Raw genomic sequence first — 13,979 nt, forward strand, 5'->3', positions numbered from 1 at the left:
GCAGGAAACAATGCAATAAAAACAATTAATATACACTGAAAATATTAATTACAAGGACATAACTAGTCTTATTTCTTTTCCTAGATTTTTTTACTTAAACAGAGTCAGGTAGATAATAGCTTTTAATGTTTCTGGAGACATAATTTTGAAGTGAACACCCACAACACACTAAATCGGAAATTCTATTGCCAAGTTAGTTTTTTCTGTTTAATTGCTAGTGTTCTGTAGTTTTCCACATCCAAGCAAAGACAGATTTAATTCCTGACAAATTCCTACAGATCTTGTGGGAGGAAGAAATTGAAAAATCTATCTTATAGAAGGATGTTTTTAGAGATAAATAGCTATGTCTATATCTGGAACTCTGCTTAGCTGCTTCTATATATGTTTTGAGTTGTCTTCTAAACATATTCCGGCTATGTGTCACTATCTAAAATTACAGGGAAAGCCCTGATTGCATTGAGCAATTCTTTTGCATCGAAAGTTATTCCATGACCTTGTTTTTTTTTCTGTTTAAGAATAGCACAATTATAGAACATTTTTGCTTAAATAACTGAAGTTTCTGTGCTGAATTGTTAGTCTACTACTACTGCCAAAGTAAAGGATGCTTAAAGAAATTTTTCATCATTTCATTATTCTAGATTTCAGAGCTCTGCATCATAAATTATAACCATGTAATATCAAATAGCAAGGCATTCAGTGACCCATATCCAGCAGACTCAGGTTTGCATTAACTAAGTAATGGAGCAATGTAAGTGCTGATAATGCGTTGTTCATATTGTATGTTTTCAGAACCAAAACTTGATGTTCCCTTACAAATTTGAAATGTGCAGTGATATGATTAACTGGTTGAAAGGTACAATCCAATCAAAGTGGATTTTTTTTTTAAAAAACTAATAAACTGGACGGATGAACACATAAATTTTCTCCTATTTATTACAAGCTGTAGAATCTAAGTGCAATGTATTTGGATCCCATTGACTGAGACTGAAATTCTACACCAATTACCCAATATAAATACCAGTGAATTCAATGGACATATGGATAAATAAATACATAATGGGTTATTGTTTTTGTTGTTTTAAAATAATGTCTCATCTGAAGTTCAAGTTCTGTTAGTTTTATTATTTTATTTATTTGTATTATTTATTTTTTTATAATTTTATTTTATTATTATTGTGTTTACCTCTTATTCTAATGTACAATCAAAAAATTCCTGGTGGTCTCCTATCCTACTACTATTCAAGCATAATACTGCTTAGTTTTCTGAAATCAACCAAGTTTGTCTCATATGCATGATTAAATAATTTTGTTAGTAATAGCTTCTCATTTTTTTAGCATTCTACATTCTATTTCATATGGTAAATGAAATCCAGTATCCTGATATTAGAGGTAACAGTGGCTGCTGCACTAGCTTTTGTTATGATTAGATTTTTAGTAAGGGATGGTTATTCTAGCTGCAAATGTCTATAATTTCAGTTTCCCAGACATTTCTCATATATTTTTCTCAATTGTTATTTGTTATGTCTGTAAAGAAAGTCTTAACATTTTTGCAACAAATAGTCAGAAGCTTTTCAAAAACAATCAACACACTAAACTGTCCCTGTAGTTATGGGTGCTACTTCGATCCTTAAAAAACTGTGTAGATAAATGTATATAAAATCAAGAATTTACACATGCAGTTATTCCTAGATCTGCTAGATATGATTAATTATAATTGGTTAAAGGAAATATTTATACCAAGTGACAAGCATATTGTTAGACCCTGCAAGTTTCTGACTTACTACAGAAAAAGTATGGGGGAAAATATCAATTCAGAAACATTTCAGAAGCTATTTCTACTTTGATAGGAATATACCAATATTTATTGTTGTCTTTACATAAAAGTTATAGGGTAAAAATTATCCCATTATGATTTTACCATGTCAGAAATTCAGTAAGTAAATTGGCAGAGAATTAAATCTGATCTTGTTTTATTGGGATTAATTTTATCCCACATTGTACCCAGAGTTCATTTCTTTATATCAAAGCATAGTGTTTCTCAGCCTTTAAAGTAGGATGTAAAGTGAGATTTGGACATAAGAGTGAAATGATTCAGGCTTGGATTGGATGACCTCTAAAGGTTCCTCCACCTGCTATTGTAAGAAACATTTTCTGAGTCTTGAACACAGGTAGTTTGAAATGTCATACCACAGAGCTAGTTTTCCTTACCTAGCCAAACCACACAAGTCAATATTTCCTGCATGATAATTAGCTTCTGCCTAGCAATAAGGAGCTTAGCCAATAGAAATGTTTTAAGATATTTCCGTTTTGCTGCTTTTGAACTATAAAACGTGTGTTTTAATCAAGATCTTTTGTTCAGATGTTAGATGTGGGTTTACATTGTCTGAGCCTTTTGGCCAAAATAAAGCTTCTTTGATCTCGAAGGCCTTTGATTTTCTGCAACATTTCTGGCTACTCCATTCGGGACTTGCAGCAATATTTCACTGAGGATGGCACAGACCAATCAGTGCCCAACTGGGGCCATCCTGCCCAACCTTCAGGCACCACAGAGATAATTTCTTTGGAATGAAACACACAACAACACCCTTGGTTACTGGACGGACACCATTGATCGAAGAACTGTACGAGATCAAGATAAGCCAATAAACAATGCCGGCTGAGAAAAGAAGACGCCTGCAGGCAAGTATTGTGGGAATTGTAGGCCCATTCGGTTGAGAGTGGAAGAGGGGACCTGATCACCTCCCTGGATCCGGGAGCATTCCATCCTAATGGAACTGGTATATCCTAATGAGATCCTAGAATTCTGTGGCTGGTTAAACTACTGCAGTTCCTGTTGGTGACTGTGATTCTCCAAGACCACAGGTCAGTGGCAAGTGTCCTAGAACATGGGTGGTGGAGGAAACGTTCCTCGAATGCCTCTTCAATACATGTTACTCTATATATCCTGATCTTTAAAAATATGCCCAGTGCTTGCTGGGAGAGCTAAAGAGAGATATAGAAAAGTTTGGATCTTTAAAAATAGGCCAGTGCTTGCTGGGAGATCCAAATTAAAAAAGAGAAGACACGGAACACTCCAGAGCAGAAAAAAAGAAAGAAAGAGTTGTAAGGTGTGTAGTCCTGGGTGGATAGATACAACACTCTTAGAAAAACCTTGAGATATAGTCAGTTACCAGAATGGGTAACAAGCCTCAAGGAGGAAAGAAAAAAAGAAAAAAGAAAAGGAAAGTCTCAACAAAACATTTAGTTCCTGTGTTGTTTTAACTTACATGTTTGTCTTTGTTGATATGTTTAAGTGTTTTTGTTTTTGTTTTAAAAAGAGAGAGAGAGTCTCTGACATCAGTGCCCCCCACCTGTGTATCTTTGACATGAAATGGTTGACACTGAAGGGGTAGGAAACCAGGGAAACAAAAGGTTGAATCAGATATTGGTTAGAAAGAACAAACCATTAGGTGGGGCCAGGAGGAAGAAAACCAAAAAAGTTCCTGAGGGGACAGATCAAGTGGACCACAAACCTGGTCCAAGTTGAGACAAAATTCCAATTGCCCCTAAGGGATTTTTTTATTTCCAGGAATTGAGGGAAAGCTATGTAAGGTGTGAGTATATGCTCCATTCTCAATGGCTGATTTATATAATTGGAAAAATCAAATTCCTGCTTATAGAGAAAATCCAGATGACCTGCGTGTCCTTTATGCATCCATTTTTCTGAACTCACTAGTCTACTTGGGCAGACATACAAAGTCTGATGGAAATTTTATTAACCCCAGAGAAAATAAGGCTGGTGAAGGGAACCATGTATAAGCCTTTGCAGAAGGATCATGCAAAAGATCCAGACTGGACATGGTTACTGAAGGAACCAGATTGGGAACTTCAGTCCATTCAGCTGCAAAACTATTGGACTTTAGTTTTGTTAGGACTCAAACGAAAGTTAAGAACTTAGAGAAGGTCTATCAAATTCAACAGAAACAGGATGAAAATCCAGGGGAAATCCTAGAATGCATTTATCAAACCTTTAGGCAATATATGAATTAGATCCTGAGGCTGAAGAAAATAAGAGAATGGTCAATATGATCTTCATTAGTCAACCTACAGATGACATTAGAGCCAAACTACAGAAGACAGAGAGGGCCCCAGGAAAGGCATCTCTGAACTTGTGGAATTAGCATACAAAGCATATATTAATTAGGCTCAAATTTTAGAGAAGGAACTTCAAAAGGCAAGAGGAAACACATTTTCCTTGCTGAGGCTCTTAGACAGAAAGAGTGGGAGGCCAGAGGACCTGCCGGAAGAATTGTATGAGGAGGGATCGATAGTTAGAATCCCACACCTGGTCAGAGGAAGAGCTCTCCAGTTGGCAAAAGGAAAAATGGTTAATGTCTACACAGACAGAAAATATGTATTTAGAGTTTTACATGCTCATGCGGCTATTTAGAAAGAAAGTGCCTGTCTCTGTTATGCACAAAACAACCTAAATACAGGATGGAATGGATCCCAAATTTTGCCCTACTAGCCAAACTACTCTATGAATTTACAAATGGTGGTGATGAAAAAGAATTCTTTGTTTGGGAACAGGAACAAAAACAGGCGTTTGAGACCTTAAAGTCAAAATTGTTTCAGGCTCCTATCATGGGACTTCCCAACCTCGAGAAACCTTTTAATTTATATGTGGACTCAAAGAATAATACAATGCCACTGCTCTTCTGATAGAGGAAACTAATAAATTGACTTTTGGACAACCAACTAATTTATAAGTATCAAACTCTCCTCACTCATAATACTCAAGTGACATTGAACAGACAAATGCCCTAAATCTGGCCACCCTCTTGCTTATATCAGGTCATGAAGTTGAACATAATTGAAAAGTTAACTAGGGGTATCATGGGTGAGTCAAATGATGGGAAAATTGAACAAACAAAAAGAAATCAAACAATATTGTGTGTCCCTTAGCCCACCATTTCTGAGCACCTCTAGTCATAATATTCAGGTGGGAGACAAGTATAGGTAAAACACTGGAAAGGAGAGAACTTGAAACCCAAGTGGAAGGGCCCGTATAAATCTTCTCTTGATCTTGAAGTCCGAGTCCTTTGATTTTCTGCAACACCTTGGCAGCTTTAAGAGTGTAGACTTCAAACTCTGGGAATTCCCATACCTGGGGAATTCTGGGAGTTGAAGTCTATACATCATAAGTTTGCCAAGAAACACAGCTCTCGTGGACAGATACTACAAATATGCTAAAAGAGGTACTCCATGGGCAGAAGTATAAATTTGCTATTTGATTAACTAAAGGTGTTTCACTTTCTAGCCTGAACACATTAAAAGGAGTGAAGTTTAGAATATACATTTTAAAAGTATTTGTTGCTGTTGTTGCTGCTGTTTTTGTTGCCTAATAGTATTAAAGAATGGATCAAAATAGGAGTTTAACAGCTCTTCTTTTTTATTTGTTAACTGTTGGCAATTTTCCATGTGCAATTAGTATATTGATATGAAATATATACATGTACATGCTTTCGTTTGTTCTGTAATCCATGTGCAGGTCTTTCTATCTTATCTTGTATGTATCTTTCCATGGCCCTTTGCACCATTTGTAACTTTTATATTGATTATTTACAATATCATCAAGAGAATAAATGAATTGAAATGGAAATGGGCTGGTCACATAACAAGAACTGATGGCAGGTGGACCACAGCAGTCATATAAACTAATTTCATGGATCCCACTTGATAAAAAGCATCCACAAAAGAGACCTAAAACAAGATAGATCGATGACATCCGCAAGTATAACAGGCCCAATTGGCAAAAGAAAGCTCAGAACCGTATTAGTTGGAAACATGCAGAAGCGGCTTTCATCCTGCAGTGAATAGACAATGGCTAAAATGTTGATGAATACACACACACACACACACACACACACCTGTGTGTATATATGTGGACGTGGGCGTATATGTGTATATATAGTTTTTCTTTTGCACATTTTTGAAGAAAACTTTTATTATCCTTAGTATCATCACTAAACACAGCTTTCCTCTCCAAAAGTTTTTGTTCCTTACACTGCTTTTATGCTCTGAAGCTTTCTGCTGCATAATCATTTTATGTCTGTTGATTTTTATTAAGTATTTTGTATAGCTATATTGGCATTTTGGGAAGAAGGAGGGCAGAAGGAATTATCTATTTTCTTCTTATTTAAATTGTTTGTAACTATGCCTTTAGTATTACTTTATTTGGAAACCAAAGTGAGTCTTTTTGACATTAGTTTTCATGCCCTGGTAGCTTATATATCATTGCTTTAAGTTTATTAAAATTGGGTTTTTAAAGACAGTGTTTGACTATATTCATTTTTTTTATTTTTGATTCTTTTAAAATGAAACTTTCTGAATTATACACATAGCTTTTCACAATGTTTCTGCTGTTTCTGCTTCTTCAACAAGAATTCTTTATTGATTTGTATAAAATGAAGAATACCTGGTTGCTTTTTATATTCTTCTATCCTCCAGAGGAAAAACTGTCAGCAAGACAAGTCACATATTTTCTGGAAGTACCACAATTGGCAGAGTGTGTCAGGGTAATTAAAGTCTCCTGTCACCGTATTTTTATGTCTGTTTAAAAGATCAGCAATTTGTTTTTGGAAGGCAATATTCATACCTTATTCTTGTTTTTGCAATTGTATTTATTATATTTCATTTTCCCTTATTTTAAATCATATGCTTTTCTATTACAGTGGCAAGTTCATTATTTTGGTATGCTGAGTTGGAATGTACTTTTTAAATATCTTGGGTAACTGCTCCCCTCTTTCTGTTAAATTGTTCAGTTGTACAATAGTACAACTATTTCATTTATAAGATTGCTTCCATGAAAGTGATCTCACCGGATCTCTATTATACCTATTAAATTAAGTTTGTCTTTCTGGAGGCTCGGTTTTGGGTGACACAAATCTCCATAAATTTCCTCTCTGTTAAGAGCTACCCCCCCCCACTCTGTTTTGTTAACAATGCTGGTTGTTTGCTGGATTAACAGTTTACTACACAGCAAGTTAAGGTGAAGTGATCAGTAATCAAATCAGTTTTTCCGGCAACAGGAAAAAATACTTTGAATCATTCTAACAAGGGTGATGCTGGGGCTGGAGGAGAAGTGATTTTTGACTTATGACTAGAACAGTGGATTTAGCCATTGAAAACCCGATCTTCAAGATGGATGGATGATTTCTACTCCTTCAGTACCAAGAATCTCCATCACACTTTAGATCATCTGAAATGCGTAATCCACGTGGAATTCTGATGGAGATTTTCCTAACTCTGTAAATCAGGGACTGGAGTGTCTCATTAATGTATCTTGTACATGGGATTTTAAAAGTTAGGACTTGATTGTGATCATATTCTCTCCTCTAAGATGCCCTCCAGGATGTACTGATATGCCATACGTGGAACGAAATGGGAGGATGCTCATTTCAGCCACTACCCTTCCTCCAATGCAATGTGTCATCTTCTCTGTTAGTAAATCATGTGTTCAGGAACTGATGTTGGCTGAAGTAAGAAAAATTATCCCCACAGGACGTCAGTTGGGACCTTCTTACTTTCACTGAATTGATATAAATGCTTCCTCTTAATCAGCTCTATGATGGCCACTCATTGGTCCAGTACTTTGACTTATTTTTTAAGCACATCGAGAAGCTTGCATTTAATACATATATATCTTTCAGGCAGGAATAGAAGCATATTACAAACACTGCTATTGGTAATTGCAAATGGTCCATTCATTTTCACTTTTGTTTCTCAGTACACTTTTTATTTCTTCTTACTTGTTTTTCAGGTTTTCATGTTGGCTAAGTACAAATTCTTGACTTAAGGGAGAATGGATACACATATCTCCCTTAAATTCCGCTGGCAAAGTACCATTAGCTTTCTCTGATTATTCATTAGCAAGTGTACTGCTTAAAATGTGGCTGCTACATATTCTTTTTACAGACTCTGCTTACTCAGGAAGCATTCAATCAGCCAGACTAAGCAATCAACAGCTCTAAGAAAATACTCCTTACAACAAGCAATTATTTAGGATATTATCTTCTGTTCCTTATAGCTTAGAATTATGCTTCTCAGATATTATCAGTTTTGCAAATAAAAATTCAGTTTCACAACCACCAGAGCAAATAGATCAAGATGATTTAATAACAAAATTGGATTTGTCATCTTTGATTAATGTATTTGAGCATTTTAATAAGTAATGATATGTTTTAATTATTTTCTAAGGAAGCAAGGCTATCCCAGTTAGTTAATACTGAATTAACATTGGTGCCTACTTTAGTTTTACAGGAAAAAATCTCCATTTTTACACTGTAAATTTTATGGATGCAGAACTATCACTTTAGTTTGCTCCAGTAGACTAAATCTTTCAGATATGGTCCATGTTTATAGGTAGTATAAATAGACATGATATATTAATATGTCAGGTTTTTAAAAACATGATATCCATCTGCAGATGCTTATGAATACTTATTATATTTTTTTCTCAATGCATTCTATCCCTACCCAGCCCTTCTAAGACTCCAGCATTTAGCTGAATTTAAAGATGTGTAGAAGATGCAAAAAAATAATAATAATAATCAGAGGGTCAGTAAAAAAAGGGACAGATTCCAGCATGCTTGTTGATCCTCTCAACACAAAGCAGTTACTGCTACTAAAGGCATTGCAAAGCCTCATTGAAAAATTTTAGGTAGCTGCCTGTATGCCCAGGAGACAGTTCTGTTGGGTTAGGCTACAAGAAGCTTGTCCAGTCAATTCCATGAGGACCTCAAAGTAGCCTCACTGAGACTTCAAGTGGCTACAGTTGCTTTTCATACAGGACAAAATCATATTTTGCCTGAGTAAGAATAGTCTTCTCAGACTGTTAAGATACACACAAATAGCAGAGGTGAGGCAAAGATTTGTAGTAACATAAATTATATTACAAAAGAATGGATGCAAAATGCATTTAGAGAAAATTGCACCTTTGGCTTAACATATCAAGAAAGATTAAATTCCCAAATCTCTCTTAAAGAAAACATTTGTTTGAAAATCCTTTCCTGCACTATCTAGCACATCATTATAGCATTACCTCACTCATGACATTCTTGACCAACAGAGCAACAACCATGAAAATTGTGCTTTCTTGTTCTAGGAGATCATCAATTTTATGTATCTTTTTGGTCGATTGTGTCAAGCTACAGCATGTGTTTTATATATAGAGATGAAGTTTGCTTCTTCCTTTTTACTGCAAGGGTGGGAGTAGCTATGAATCCATTCCTTCGACCATTGTTAAGTCTTCTTGGGTGATCTTATCTCCCACAGGGGCATATCACCTGGATATTTTGGGCTATTAATATCTCTTGTCAAGTTAGGCTCCACTTACAGAAATACATAGATGTTATAGATATACTGGAAAAGAAGCATGCATTTTTAATACTGCTAATAGCAACAACCTGAGCTATACTCCATATCGGGAACTGTTTCTTTGGAGAGTGCTATACCAGTTTTTGTTTGAAGGACAAGAAAATGAAACAGTCAAGCACTTTTTTTCATTTCAGCTTTAATTGGAAGGTACATTCCACACCAGATACACAGAGGAGTACCTTACAGGTAGCTAACTACTGAAAGGGGAATAATAATACTTATTAAAAATTTCCTAGCTGCTGGGGAGAATAGGAGGCAGATTGATTATCTTCATTCTTCAACTATTAATGGATGACGTTTCTGGTTGAGAAGGAAACTTGGATGATTGAAAAAAAAGTCTGCAGAGTGAATGCCCTTGGACTGAATCTCTTAGGATAAGCTTATATTGGTAAAAAGAATATTAGGTTGCAAAACTCAATGGATAAATGTTATATATGCCTGAATAGTGTGTGTGTGTGTGTGTGTGTGTGTGTGTGTGTGTGTGTGTGTGTCTGTGTGTCTGTGTGTCTGTGTGTCTGTGTGTCTGTGTGTCTGTGTGTCTGTGTGTCTGTGTCTATGTCTGTGTATCTGTGTCTGTGTGTCTGTGTGTAGGCATGAAAACACACACACACACACACACACATTGGAACGCATGACCATATATCGGCAGATAAATATGGAATTAAACTGAATGAAAAATGTAATGATAGACAGTCTGAACAACGGAAATATTATTGAAATAATGTAAACAATCTTGGGCCTAATGTTCAAATGTAAGTGGCAACAATACAAAAACAATAAATAACCTAGAACAATATTTTTGAAAAGTGTGGATGTTCATATTTAAAGAAAATTTAGTCCAGTTGAGTCTGGAATTCTAGGGACAGATTTTGACAGTTATAGAGAAGTAACTTTCTCTCTTCCCAGTTGCAGCAGAGAAGGAAAGACATGGGAGAAATAAAATGGACAGAAGTATCTTGGAATACGAGGCAATGTTAGTGAAAAACAAGAGCCCTCTTCTCCCTACAACCTCCCCTGACATTTTTGTGAGTATATATACCACCTGTTGAGGAAACAAAGTGTTTTTTTTTAATTTATTCAGAAAATGTATGTGACCACCATCTGACTGATTTACTAAGTGGCTAACAACCAGTTCACAAAGAACTAAATTAAGAAAGCACACTATAACTGAAGAAAGATAATCCAGAACAAGTTGTCATTTAATAAAGTCACACCAGAAAACATATTTTGGGTTCTTCTAACATTGAAGTCCCAAAGCCTGGGGAAAACCTGGGACTCAATTGCCTGAAGGGGGATGCTTTCCCTAGAACAGTTAAGAAAAGCTACAGCAAAAAAAAAAAAAAAAACCACAAGTGCTCAGTCCTGCAAGATGATAATGCTTAATAGAGGGGAACATGTCTGTCATATAAGATTTAGTGAGATGGGCAGAAGCCTTTGGAAATAAGTGGTTCTGCAAGTAACTTGAGTCCATGCGATACAGGACTTTAAAAGTAATAACGAGCAATTTTAATTGCAGCTTGGAACATATTGGAAACCACTGCAGCTCAGCAGACAAACTGTCGAGTGCTACAAACTTCATGCAATGCTGCATTCTGTATTAGTTGAAGCTTCTAAGTGTTTTTCAACGCAGTACATTGCAGCAATCCAGTCAAGAAGTGACTGAGATGTGAGACAATTGGTGCATAAGACAAATTTATGCAAAGGTCCATGGCCACAGAAGCTGTGAGTTGAGGAGGACTTTCAAATTGCATGCCAGTTCTGAGAGAATGATGCCTCATTTTTATGGGTGTACAAGCCTTCTAGTCTGGGATTTTGTTAAGATTGAACCACTTTGTTTCTTTTAAACCTAATGCTTTCCAACTTGCCAAGGAGGAAAATGGAATGTGGAAAATGTATTCAGAGATCGGGAAAGCATGGAGTCAGCAAGTTCATTGCTGCAGTTGCTCAAGAAAGAGATGGATCATTCTCATAACAAAAGACCATCTCATAATTGGACAATTTGATCAACCAGGGGTGGGGAGAATGAAAAGTATGGATTAACCAGGCAAGCATTTACAGTACATGGGAAACCAGAATTGGTTTTGTTACTTCAGTATCAACATGGTGTATCCCAGTGGTAGTCAACCTGGTCCCTACCGCCCACTAGTAGGCATTCCAGCTTTCATGGTGGGTGGTAGGGGTTTGATGTAACTCTGTTTTATAAATTTTATAAAGTAAAGTTACTTCCCTACTTTATAAATCACCATTTCTGTGGAACCAGTAGGCGGTTAGAAAATTTTACTACTAACAGAGATACAAAAGTGGGCGGTAGGTATAAAAAGGTTGACTACCCCTGGTGTATCCAATAAAGTTTTACTTTGAGACTTCAATTCTCCCGATAGTGTTTTCTTCTTTTGGGTTTGCTAATTGGACAAATTAGTTGACAAAGCCTAGTTGACAGATACTAACTGAAGTTTCCTTGGCAAGATTTTTCAGAATTGATTTGGATTTTCCTGCTTCCTAGGGCTGAGAAAAATACTAGCTCCAAAAGCCACCCAGCTGACTTTGTGTCTAAGACAAGATCAGAACTCATGTCTCATGTTTTCTACACTGATGCCTTACCCCTGCACCAAACTGATTCTGTCACTAAATTGGCTTTCTATCAAAAATTAAAGTTATAAAATGACCAGTTATAGGAGACACAAAATTTCTACTCAAAAGGCTTTCAGTGCAGCTGAAGATGTTGAAAGGTTAAAGGTTTTACAAGAAAAAAAAAACTTTCTCTACTTAAATTTATTGACAATTTCTATAAAAACCCTTCTTATTCTAAATTAGAAAATAGATAGCATTAGGAATAGAATAGTCTAAAGATCATATCATAATCCACAAATGTGTATGCTTAGAAGCACTTTAGATTGAAGACCTGAATTCAGAAGGAAAATTGTTCTCACTTAGCATTTTGAAAAGTAAAGAGCTTTTAAGAGCTGTATTGTTGAAGTTTGAAAAAAGGCAGCTTGAGTAGAGTGCAGCAAAGTTAGTCATTCTGGCCAAGTGGCCCTAAGAAAACAAAACTGTTTTTTCTATATCTACATTATAACAGTATGTTGCTTAATACAATAAAAAATCCTTTGTATTGAATTGTTTATTAAATCCTAAGAATCTACAGGAAATCCCAGTTACAGGCAGAATACAAAAAATTGAAAGAAAAAAAAAGTGAGTAGTGGGATGTGATCTGCTTTACAGCTTTCTCTTCAATCTACATTTCTGATGTTCGAAAAGGGAAAATATATGAATATTAAATGACAATTAAATTGTCTTCAAACAATCATGGATGTGACTATAGATGAGGATGAAATTATAATCTCATTTGATGTCACATCTACGGATCCAGAATTAGCCAAATAATCCATGACTGCATTGCTTCATAGTAGACTTGACTTAATTTTGATCTTAATGAAGATCAAAGCATCCAGGATTATGGATCTCATAAATATCTGCTTGAATTCTTCTGGTTGATGGACAAATTTATCAACAAATTAAAGGGACACTTATGGGACATCATCTTCAGGACTTATAGTGGAGATTATCAAACAATATCAAGAAACCATAGTGCTTATACAACCAAAAATATGAATCAGATATCACCATAATATAAAAAAACCAATTAGACAACACTCACAGAATCAACAATAGCAATAGCTTAAACTTCCTGATCAGGAGAGAGCACGATGGCAAGCTAGAAACACAAGTCTACAAAAAAACCACCTATATTAACCAGGTGCTCTACTACCAAAGCAATAACCCAATGTCTCACAAGAGAAAACATGTAAGGACTTTATTTAAATGAGACCAAACACACTGCAGCAACCTGTAAAGAAACCTGTGCTGTGGTTTCTTTACATTCTCCTGTAATAAACTGATTTTGATCTTTATGTTTCTTAATTAAAATAGTAATTATCCCCAGCCAGACCTTCCATTGAAAAATCATGTTAAAGTAAGAGTTTTTAGAAATTGTTTATTTTTTGTGAGCAATCCCACAATTACTTACCTATAAATTAATTCCAATTATATTTATGTTTAAGTAGAGATGAAGAGAATTATAAGGTCAGCTCGCTTTCATTTGCTTTTTTAATTTTAATTTTTCATAATTCAAGACTTCTTTCTGTGCTTTTATACCTTGTGTAATATGTGAAATACTGTGATTTTTTAAAAAATAATAATTTTTCATTGTAGTTTATGTTGTCTATATAGTCTGGATGTAAATTAATAATCCTAATATAGAGAGAAGCTTATTTTAGTGCAAAAATTGTTTGTAATTGTAATTGAATGTTACAATTCAATTTCTTTTTCTTCTCCTTTTAATTTACAATCAACGACCTCTTCATTCCATGTGCCCATCTCTTATCAATAAAAAAGTCCATAAATTTTTGTCATTTAAAGCCTGGTCTCAGCAAAAGTTTATTAAAGATTTTCCCTGTCCAGTTGTGACCAACTCAAGGAGATGGTGCTCATCTTCAATACTCAGTTCAGGGAGTCTTTTGTTAGCTGACAGATATTTGTGGCTGGTATGAAAATACAGAATT

The sequence above is a fragment of the Thamnophis elegans genome, chromosome Z (genome assembly GCF_009769535.1).
Source record: "Thamnophis elegans isolate rThaEle1 chromosome Z, rThaEle1.pri, whole genome shotgun sequence".
In the NCBI taxonomy this organism is placed as follows: Eukaryota; Metazoa; Chordata; class Lepidosauria; order Squamata; family Colubridae; genus Thamnophis; species Thamnophis elegans.